The following is a 9895-nucleotide window of genomic DNA, read 5'->3' as shown; positions in this document are numbered from 1 at the left end:
CGTGGATCGCCTTTTCAGTTTTCAAAAAAAAAAAGAAAATGATGAAAATGTCAAAAAAATAAAAGAAAATAAGTTTCCCATGTGATATGTGGTCTAGTTGTTGGGAAAATTTGCAAATGTGAATTTCGACTTTATTTGCAAAATCTCTCTAGAATTTAGTAAAATGGGAATAACTTTTGCATACTAACTCGGATGAAAAAGTTTTTTATATGAAAAATCATCTACTCAAAAAGTTACATCCAAATTTAACGGGGGAACCCCGTTAAACATTTTTAAAATCCTCAAAAACCTAACAGAAAAAAGTTACGGAGCTTTTAGAGCGGAAAAAATCGAAAAAATTTCAAACTGTGTGGTCAAACAATGGTATAACTAATTATTCTAGAATATTAGTGTTACTACATAATTATTTCAGTTATTTTGAATTTTGGTCAAATCTGGTCAAACTGTGGTCAAACTAATTATTCAAGAAATATTAGTGTTACTAAATAATTATTGTTTTTTAAAACAATAGTTTCAGACTCAAACAGTGAAATGTGTCACTTCATGCTCACGCAAAATTCCTGAGGGTTAATAGGATTGACATCTTACTATTGTGAGGAAAACAACAAGTGCAGACTTGGAAACGAGGGAGAATAGAACCCGGAAGTTAAGCGTGCTCAGGCTGGGGGAGTGGGAGGATGGGTGACCTTTCGGGAAATTAGATGATTAGAAATGATGAGGGGTGATTAGAGATTAGAGGATAAATTGAGCAGTGATGAGGGATGGTGATTAGAGATTAGAGATTAAAATAATTCAGAAATTTGAAAATAAAAAAAATTCAAAAAAAATTCAAAAAAGAAAAATCATAAAATTTCCTTTAGGTGGAGCTCCACGTGGCCGCGACCTTTAGTCCCGGTTCCAGTTTGAACCGGGACTAAAGGGGGGAGGCATTAGTAACGACCCTTTAGTCCCGGTTCAAGAACCGGGACTAAAGGCCCTTATGAACCGGGACTGATGCCCCCTTTTCTACTAGTGACAGTTCAATCACCCGGAACTGCTTTGCCTAGTTACTCCTGCAGCATGGCAAGCCATTATCTTGTTCATCTCAGTTACAACATCTCTGATGGACAACCTTTCAGTTGGTCTTTTCCTACTGCATTCTAGGGCAAGTCTTGTGACAAAGTACATGATACTATTGATATCTCCCCGTGTATTCTCAACTGATAGCAGAAGAGGGTCAATAATCTCGATTAGTTGTGTTGGATATGCCATCTTTGCATACTCTAGTAAGGTAAATCCATCTGTGAACATTGCATCTGTAGGCGTCTTTGATGTAAACATCTCAAGGAGCACGATACCAAAGCTATAGACATCCCCACATGGAGAAATCTGACCACCTTCACCATACTCTACAGTGCACAAACCCACATTAATAATATGTCAAACCACCCCAACACTTGTTGGATCTAAAAACAGGATAAAAAAATGAGTTACCTCGAGCAACATATTCAATTGTTCCAACCACTGAACTCTTCTGATTGATCAATTGCTCGCCTTCTGGATCAGTGAGATGTTAAACATTATCTTGTGTAGCACGCATAGGTAGTTAGAGATAGATATATCTTAACAATGTACTCATTTATCTTTCTATCTCTTCTCCTGTAATCCCTCGATGTATCTCCTCTCTGTTACGATATGTATGCGCTATTGGGAGGTGCGTCCCAACAGATCAATATATACCCTGCGGGCCTCTTGTTTGGAGGTTGAGACGCTTCGACAATCTTCCACATGGTATCAGAGCTACCCTCTTCCCCTTCGTCTAGCTATCCCTCCCGTCCACCCTTCTTCCACCTCCAAACTCGACAATGTCGACGTCCACCTCGGTTATCTCTAACGGCCTCAACAACAACGTCTCCGAACCCCTCACTCGTTCCAATTATGTTCTCTGGTGTGCCTAAGCTCGTTCCCAGATCATGGGGGCGGGCCTCTTCGGGTACGTCGACAAAACCCTAGAAGCACCACCCAAAACCATCACCAGCAAGAACGCCGAGGGCAAAGATCAGGTGGCTGTGAACCCTGCTTATGCGCCTTGGCTTATCCAAGATCAACAGATTGTTGCCTATCTTCTCCGCAATCTCTCGAAAGAAGTCCTAATCCAAGTAGCATCTCTTGAAACCTCCCATGCCATCTGGTCTGCCCTCGCCAACATGTTCTTTGCCCAATCCCGCTCCCGCTGCAACCACATCCGCATCTCCCTCACCACTGCTCAGAAGGGAACCCAGTCTGCTGCTGGGCTATATGTGAGGTCTTGTTGATGAGATTGCAGCGGCCGAGAAACCCATAGATGAGGACGAACTCGTGTCTCACGTCATATCCGGGCTCGACATGGAATATCAGCCCATCATCAGCGCTATGGATGTGCGTCCTGAGCCAACCACCATCGACGAACTCTTCGACATGGTGTCTACCTTCGACCAGAGGGTTGAGATGTTCCAAGGCACCGGCGGCCAAGCCTTCAAATCATCGACCAACGCCGCCTCCCGTGGACGAGGTGGCCCTTCCAAAGGCTACCGTGGCGGTGGCGGTGGTTCTCGTCGTGGTGGGTATGACGGCGGCGGTGGTGGCGGCCACTACCCCAACTCCCACGGTGGTGGCAGTGGCGGCCACTACGGTGATGGTGGTGGCAACCATGGTGGTGGCTATGGTGGCCACTACTCCAACTCCGGAGACAGCGGAGAACACAACTACAACAATGGTGGTTGCCCCTTCTACAACAACAACAGGGGAGGCCAGAACAACTACAATAATAACTTCAGAGGGTATGATGAATATGAAGGAAAATGTCAGATTTGCAAAAAAAACTAACCATATTGCAAAGCAATGCAAGTGGCGCTATGCAGATGATAATTCACAGAAAAAGAAAGTTGCCACAGCAGCCAACAAGTCTTATGGAGTAGATACCAATTGGTATGCTGATTCTGGTGCCTCCAACCACATCACCCATGAGCTCGAGAAGGTCACCATGCATGAGAAATATCATGGTCATGAGCAAGTTCACAACGCTGATGGTACAGGTATAGAGATAAGCAATATTGGTCATTCAATTATTCCTTCCCCACATAGAGATATCCACCTCAATAATATTTTGCATTGTCCAACTTCATCAAAAAATCTCATATCCGTTCATCGCATTGCCCTTGACAATCATGTATTTTTAGAATTTCACCCATTCTTCTTTTTGATCAAGGATCAGGTCACGAAGCAAATCCTCTATCTGAGGTAGATGCGTGGATGGACTGTACTCGTTGATTCCTCAAGTTAGCGATTCAATAAACAAGTGTGTAGTGCCATCAAGTTGTCGTTGGAGAGATGGCATGCCCGTTTAGGCCACCCTTCTTTTTCCATTGTCAAACAAATTCTTAGTACAAATAAACTCCCGGTTGTTGGGGAGCACAATTCTGAAACTATTTGTGACTCTTGCCAAAGAGCAAAAAGCCATCAGTTGCCTTATCCTGTTTCCACTAGCATTTCTGTTAAGCCATTACAACTCATATTTTCAGATGTATGGGGTCCTGCTCCTCTCTCTGTTGGGAGACATGCATACTATGTTAGCTTTATTGATGATTATAGCAAGTATACATGGATCTATCTTCTTAAGAAAATGTCTGATGTGTTTCAAGTCTTCCTCAATTTCCAAGCTCTTGTAGAAAGGAAGTTTGATAGGAAGATCACCGCTGTCCAGTCTGACTAGGGCGGCGAATATGAAAAGCTAAATTCTTTCTTTCAGAAGCTAGGCATTTCTCACCATGTATCATGCCCCCACGCACACCAGCAAAATGGCTCCGCAGAGCGGAAACACAGACACATCGTCGAAGTGGGACTCTCCCTACTTGCGGCTGCTTCCATGCCCCTCAAGTTTTGGGATGAAGCCTATCTCACTGTTGTTCATCTTATTAACATCCTACCCAGCCGAGTTATTAAGAATGAAACACCCACTGAGCGTCTTTTCCACACTAAACCAGATTATGCTCCTCTTCGTATTTTTGGTTGTGCATGTTGGCCCAATCTTCGTCCATATAACAACAGAAAACTCATGTTTCGTTTCAAATAGTGCGTTTTTCTGGGTTATAGTAGCCAACACAAGGGAGTCAAGTGTCTAGATGTCTCCACTGGTCGTGTCTATATTTCTGCGATGTTGTCTTTGATGAAACACAATTTCCTTTTGCTAAACATCATCCAAATGCCGGTGCTCTCCTTCACAAAGAGATCCTACTGTTAGCTCCTCATCTCATAAAGAGTGATAGTGGGGAAGCAAATAATTGTGATGATCAAGTTTTGCCTAACTCTCCTAATGGTTTACCTGAGTACTCTATTTCAGAAGTTACTACAGATCACAGTGGTGCAAACAGTGCTGAAAATGGTGTCCAAAATCAAGCTACAGGGCAATATTTCATGTGCACGCATTCCTCCGGTGGATCTGCTTCGGGATCCCCCAGGTGCCTGCGCCAGATGGGACAGGCGAATCTCTCGCTGGCGGATCAGCCGCGGGATCACCGCCAGGGCCCGCCTCTCCGCTCCTGTCGGGCTCCCCACCCGGCTTCTTATGCTCACGCTGTGCTGGTCGGTCCGAGGGCCCCACGTCTCCCTCGCCAGGCGTTGCTGGGCCCGTCACGGGCGCTGCTAGGCCCGCCACCACCTTACCAGTCGCGCCTCATTGGCGCGGGCCTGCACCAACTGACCGACCTGCTCTCGAGGCCCGACCGGCGCATGATTCCCCCAGCGCGGTCGGATCGCGCGCCGCTGCCCTTGAATCAGCCTCGGGATCCCATGCTGCAGAGGATCTGCTATTGCAGTGGCCCAGATCTCCTGCGGCTGACTCCCCTGTGGTCGTTCCTACACCTCCACGAACACGGCTTCAACAGGGGGTAATTACAAAAATATTGCATGACTTGCTTGACAGGTGAATCTAGTGAACCCAAGACTCTGCATGAAGCTCTTGGTGATTCACGCTGGAAACAAGCAATGGAGGATGAGTTTTCTTCTTTGCCACGCAATAAGACGTGGCACCTAGTTCCTCATCGTGAAGGTATCAATTTAATTGATTGCAAATGGGTCTATAGAATTAAGAGAAAGTAGATGGTAAAATTGATCGGTTCAAAGCACGTTTGGTAGCAAAAGGATTTAAACAGCGCTATGTCATTGACTATGAAGATACTTTTAGCCCTGTTATCAAAGCTGCATCTATTCGTCTTGTGCTCTCTGCTGTTGTTCCCGGGGGAGGAGTCTCAGACAGCTAGACGTACAGAACGCGTTTCTTTATGGTGTTCTGGAAGAGGAGGTCTATATGAAACAACCTCCTGGGTTTGAGGACAAAAATGTGTCGTTTCATGTCTGCAAACTTGACAAGGCTTTGTATGGGCTCAAGCAAGCACCTCGAGCATGGTACTCTCGGGTGAGTATGAAATTGCAAAAGCTTGGGTTTCTTCCATCCAAGTCTGACACTTCTTTGTTTATTTACAACAAGTTTCAGACATCATTTTTGTTCTCATTTACGTTGATGATATTATTGTGACTAGTTCACATAATGAAGCAATAACAGCACTGTTAAAATATCTTAGGGCAGATTTTGCTCTAAAGGATCTAGGGGACTTACATTACTTCTTAGGCATAGAAGTCAAGAAAACTGAACATGGCATTCACTTATTACAAGGAAAGTATGTGACTGATCTGTTAGGCAGAGTTGGTATGCAAAATTGTAAACCTTCTCCAACTCCCTTGTCCAGCTCAGAACAGCTATCCTTGACAGAAGGAGCACTTTTGAATCAGGAAGATAGCACCAGTTACAGGAGCATTGTTGGAGAATTACAGTACTTGACTCTTACTCGACCTGACATTTCCTTTGCAGTCAATAAAGTTTGCTAGTTTTTGCATGCACCTACTACAACCCATTGGACAGCTGCCAAGCACATCTTGAGGTATGTAAAGAATACAACACACATTGGTCTAGCTATAAACAATCCTCGTCTCTTCGCATCAGTGCTTTTTCTGATGCGGATTGGGCTGGTTGTGTGGATGATAGACGCTCAACAGGGGGATTTGCTATCTTTTATGGACCTACTTTGATTTCATGGTGTGCCAAGAAACAAGCTACTGTTTCCAGGTCCAGTACTGAGGCAGAGTATAAAGCATTAGCTAATGCTACAACTGAAATTATTTGGGTGCAAGCTTTGTTAAGAGAACTTGGAGTATCACATACTCAGACGCCTATACTTTGGTGTGGCAACCTTGGTGCAACCTATCTTTCTGCTAATCCTGTTTTTCATGCAAGAACTAAACACATTGAGATAGATTTTCACTTTGTCAGAGAAAGAGTTGCAAACAAAGAATTGGATATCAAATTCATACCTTCTAAAGATCAGATTGCAGATGGGTTCACAAAGGCACTTCCTACAAGAAGCTTTGAAGACTTTAAGCATAATCTCAACTTGTGTAGTTGTGATTAAGGGGAAGTGTTAACCATTATCTTGTGTAGAACGCATAGGTAGTTAGAGATAGATTTATCTTAACAATGTACTCATTTATCTTTCTATCTCTTCTCCTGTAATCCCTCGATGTATCTCCTCTCTGTTACGATATGTATGCGCTATTGGGTGGTGCGCCCCAATAGATCAATATATACCCTGTGGGCCTCCTGTTTGGAGGTTGAGACGCTTCGACAATCTTCCACATGAGAATCTTCGCTAGGCCAAAGTCCCCGACATGAGCAACCATGCCCTCCCCAAGAAGAATGTTATTGGGCTTCAAGTCACGGTGAACTGTTGCTGGCTGGCAGTTGTTGTCCAAATAGTCTAGTGCCGCCCAATATCAGCGACAATGCTCAGTCTCTGCATTAGTGTTAGAACTTTGACTGAATTAGGTGCATATGTGTCCTGATGTAACCACTTATCAAGATCACCGTGAGGCATGAAATCAAATACAATGGCTTTGAAGTCATTTTGGTTCAAGCCAGAGCAGCAAGTTCTGATACCAATCAAATTCCGGTGGCGAATTTTGCTAAGCACCTTACACTCAGCCACAAAACTTTTTGAAGAGCCAGATTGCTCAGCGTCAAAAACCTTCACAGCGACAGTAATTACGGACTCTTTCAGCAGCAGCCTGCCCTTATAAACACATCCATACCGTCCTGTGCCAACTATATTGTTGTCTGTGAGGCCATCTGTTGCCTGGGCCAGGTCTGAGTAAGAAACTCTAGGATACATGTCATCCATGAACGACGGAGATAATGGTGCTGTTCTGACAGATGGTACTCTTAATTTATTTTTTGAGAAGACAACTAGTGCTAGGATCAAGCAGATAAGTAAGACGATACTAGCACTAGAAATCACTGCATTTCGAACAACTCGTGTTATTCTTTGATTGTGCACAACTGGTCTGGTTGGGCATGAAGGCAAACGCAATTCGGAAATACCACCAAAACTTATCATTTCCATAAAATAAGAATCCGGTCAAATTGGCAAACACACACTGGTGGAAAAAGGGCCTTTGGTCGCGGTTCGCAACTGCCATTAGTCGCGGTTGCGCAACCGCGACCAAACAGGCGCGACTAAAGGCCCCCCCTTTAGTCGCGGTTGCTTAAGAACCGCGACTAAAGGCCCGTCCACGTGGGCGCCAGGCGGCCGTCGGGGCGGAGGACCTTTAGTCGCGGTTCTTCTGGCCAACCGCGACTAAAGGCCGCCGCAGGTTTAGGGTTTTAGCCCCCCCCTAAACCTGTTTTCTGTTTAATTTGTATTGTTTTATTTCTTTTGTGCTTTATTTTAATTTTGAAGGAGTTTCACATATTCTACGGTACTACATACATGCATATGAATGTACAATTTCAAACAAATTTGAAATTAGAACCAAAAAGAATTCAAGAGGAATATACAATATATATTCAATATCATCAGATGACCATATACAATTTTGAACAAGTTTCCATACATAATTTAATGCATATAAAGTTCTACGTCCTCGTAATGGTGTTCTCCTTTAGGATGGAGGACTTCCCTCCTGAACCATCCAGCTAGTTCCTCTTGAAGTGGTCGGAAGCGAGCTTCTGGACTAAGCATCATCCGGAGGTTATTCCTCTGAGCATTGGTATCACTCGGAACCCGCTCAGAGGTGTATCTCCGGATCATCTCACAGACATAGTATGCACATAGATTGGTCCCCGCTGGCTGAATATCCTCACCATTCTTAGCCTTTGACCTTTTGAATTCTAGCTCTTTTTTGAATTCACCGACCTTTGTATCTACGAACCGTCTCCAAACCCTATGAGGCAAAGAAAATTAAATGAACAAGAGAGTTATTAGTTACTTGATATTAGGAAATGAACGAAATAGGCCGATCGATATAGAGCGCAAATGAATGAAAATAATTACTTCTGCAGCATTCTTCTCATGCCGCCCCAAAGCTTTGGATCCTTATTCAGAGAGTCGTGGACGAGACATTCTGAGGTGTCAACTTTAATTACTAGCAGAATCCAGTGGAACCTGCGGACACGATACATGCACAGTACGTCATGCATAACTCATCGATTAGCCGGCCACATACCATGCATGGAGTAAACAAAAGAGAATGTGCTCAAGACAGAAACACTCACCCAAAATGGTAAGGAAATAGAATATCACTTTTGAGTTCCTGCTTTGTAAGAAACTGCCACAGGTCTGCCTCCATGTCGGCGGGGTGATGCTCCAACACATATCCATTAACGATGTGTGGGTCAATGAACCCAACATCATGGATGTTCCTTACTCTACATTCCTTAATCTTTTTTGTTCTCTTATCGACAAAAGTGAAACCAGCAATTCGTGCCTTCTTTGGCTTATTCCACTCCTGGACGGTGATCGAGACGTTGTCTCTAACAATGACTCCGCATTGGTTGACAAACTTGGTGGCGTTCTTGCGGGGCTCCAGCGGCCTGCCGGTTGCACTGTCGACAACCTCGATGGTGCATGTTTCTCCTTGTTTCATCGTCTTGGTTGCGCCACGCTTTGACGACGTACTCGATTGTTTCGACGATCCGGCCGAGGGCTAAAATAAGAAAGAGAGTCGCACGCGTTAGTACACACATATTTATTCAAATCAGTTAGTTTGTATCACCAGAGGCTCAATGTATATATATACCTCGGCGCCGGAGGTGGTTGCTACTTCCATTTGAAGATCGTCGTTTATCGACGTTTGTTCGGCATCATCTTGCTGACGGCGCTCTTCATCTTCACCGTCAAGGTTCAGATAAGAAGAGATATCATCTTCTTCTTGTCCGGTCGGCACATATAGAATATCGTCGTTTATGATGCCGAACATATGTGCTTCACCGTCCGGATCATAGTTGTCCATAATCGGGTCAGCTCTATCGTCCGCCATTATGTCAGTCCTGAAAACATGTAGTAAAAACAAATTAATTAAGTGAAGAAGGGGGGCGGTGGCGGTGGCGGTGGCGAAAGGGCGGTGGCAAAGTGAGGGGGCGAGGAAGGGGTGGGAGAGGGTGTCGCGGTAGAGCGCGAGACGGGGCGGCAGACGATGGCGTCACGGAGAGGGAGGCGAGGACAACACACATGTATAACCCTCGCCGCCCCCTCTCGATCCCTAAAAAAAACAACGCGCGCATCGCCGCCCCCCTCGCCGCCCCCTCTCCGTATATACGTTTTTTTGTTAATTATCAAATTTTACGTTTTTTTTGTTAATTATCAAGTTTTAAGTTATTTTACCGTTTTTGTTAAACTAATTAACTAGTTAAAATTAAAAAGAACAAAAAAAGAAAAAAAAATTCTCTCTCTCTCTCCACGATCTCGCTCTCTGTAGAGAGGCGCGCGCGTGCGCGCGCGGCAGCGAGGCCGGCCGGCGGCGTTGAGGGCGGGCGAGAGGCGGCGCGGTG

General features: G+C 44.7%; 1 pseudogene; it reads right to left on the bottom strand.

Annotated features, from left to right (window-relative positions):
* Positions 1-1023: 1023 nt before the first annotated feature.
* LOC119321996 overlaps positions 1024-9895 on the bottom strand; it is an 11603-nt pseudogene continuing 2731 nt past the window's right edge.

The sequence above is a fragment of the Triticum dicoccoides genome, chromosome 6B (assembly GCF_002162155.2).
Source record: "Triticum dicoccoides isolate Atlit2015 ecotype Zavitan chromosome 6B, WEW_v2.0, whole genome shotgun sequence".
In the NCBI taxonomy this organism is placed as follows: domain Eukaryota; kingdom Viridiplantae; phylum Streptophyta; class Magnoliopsida; order Poales; family Poaceae; genus Triticum; species Triticum dicoccoides.
The sequence above is the reverse complement of the archived record's forward strand: the minus strand, read 5'-3'. Positions and strand labels throughout refer to the sequence as shown.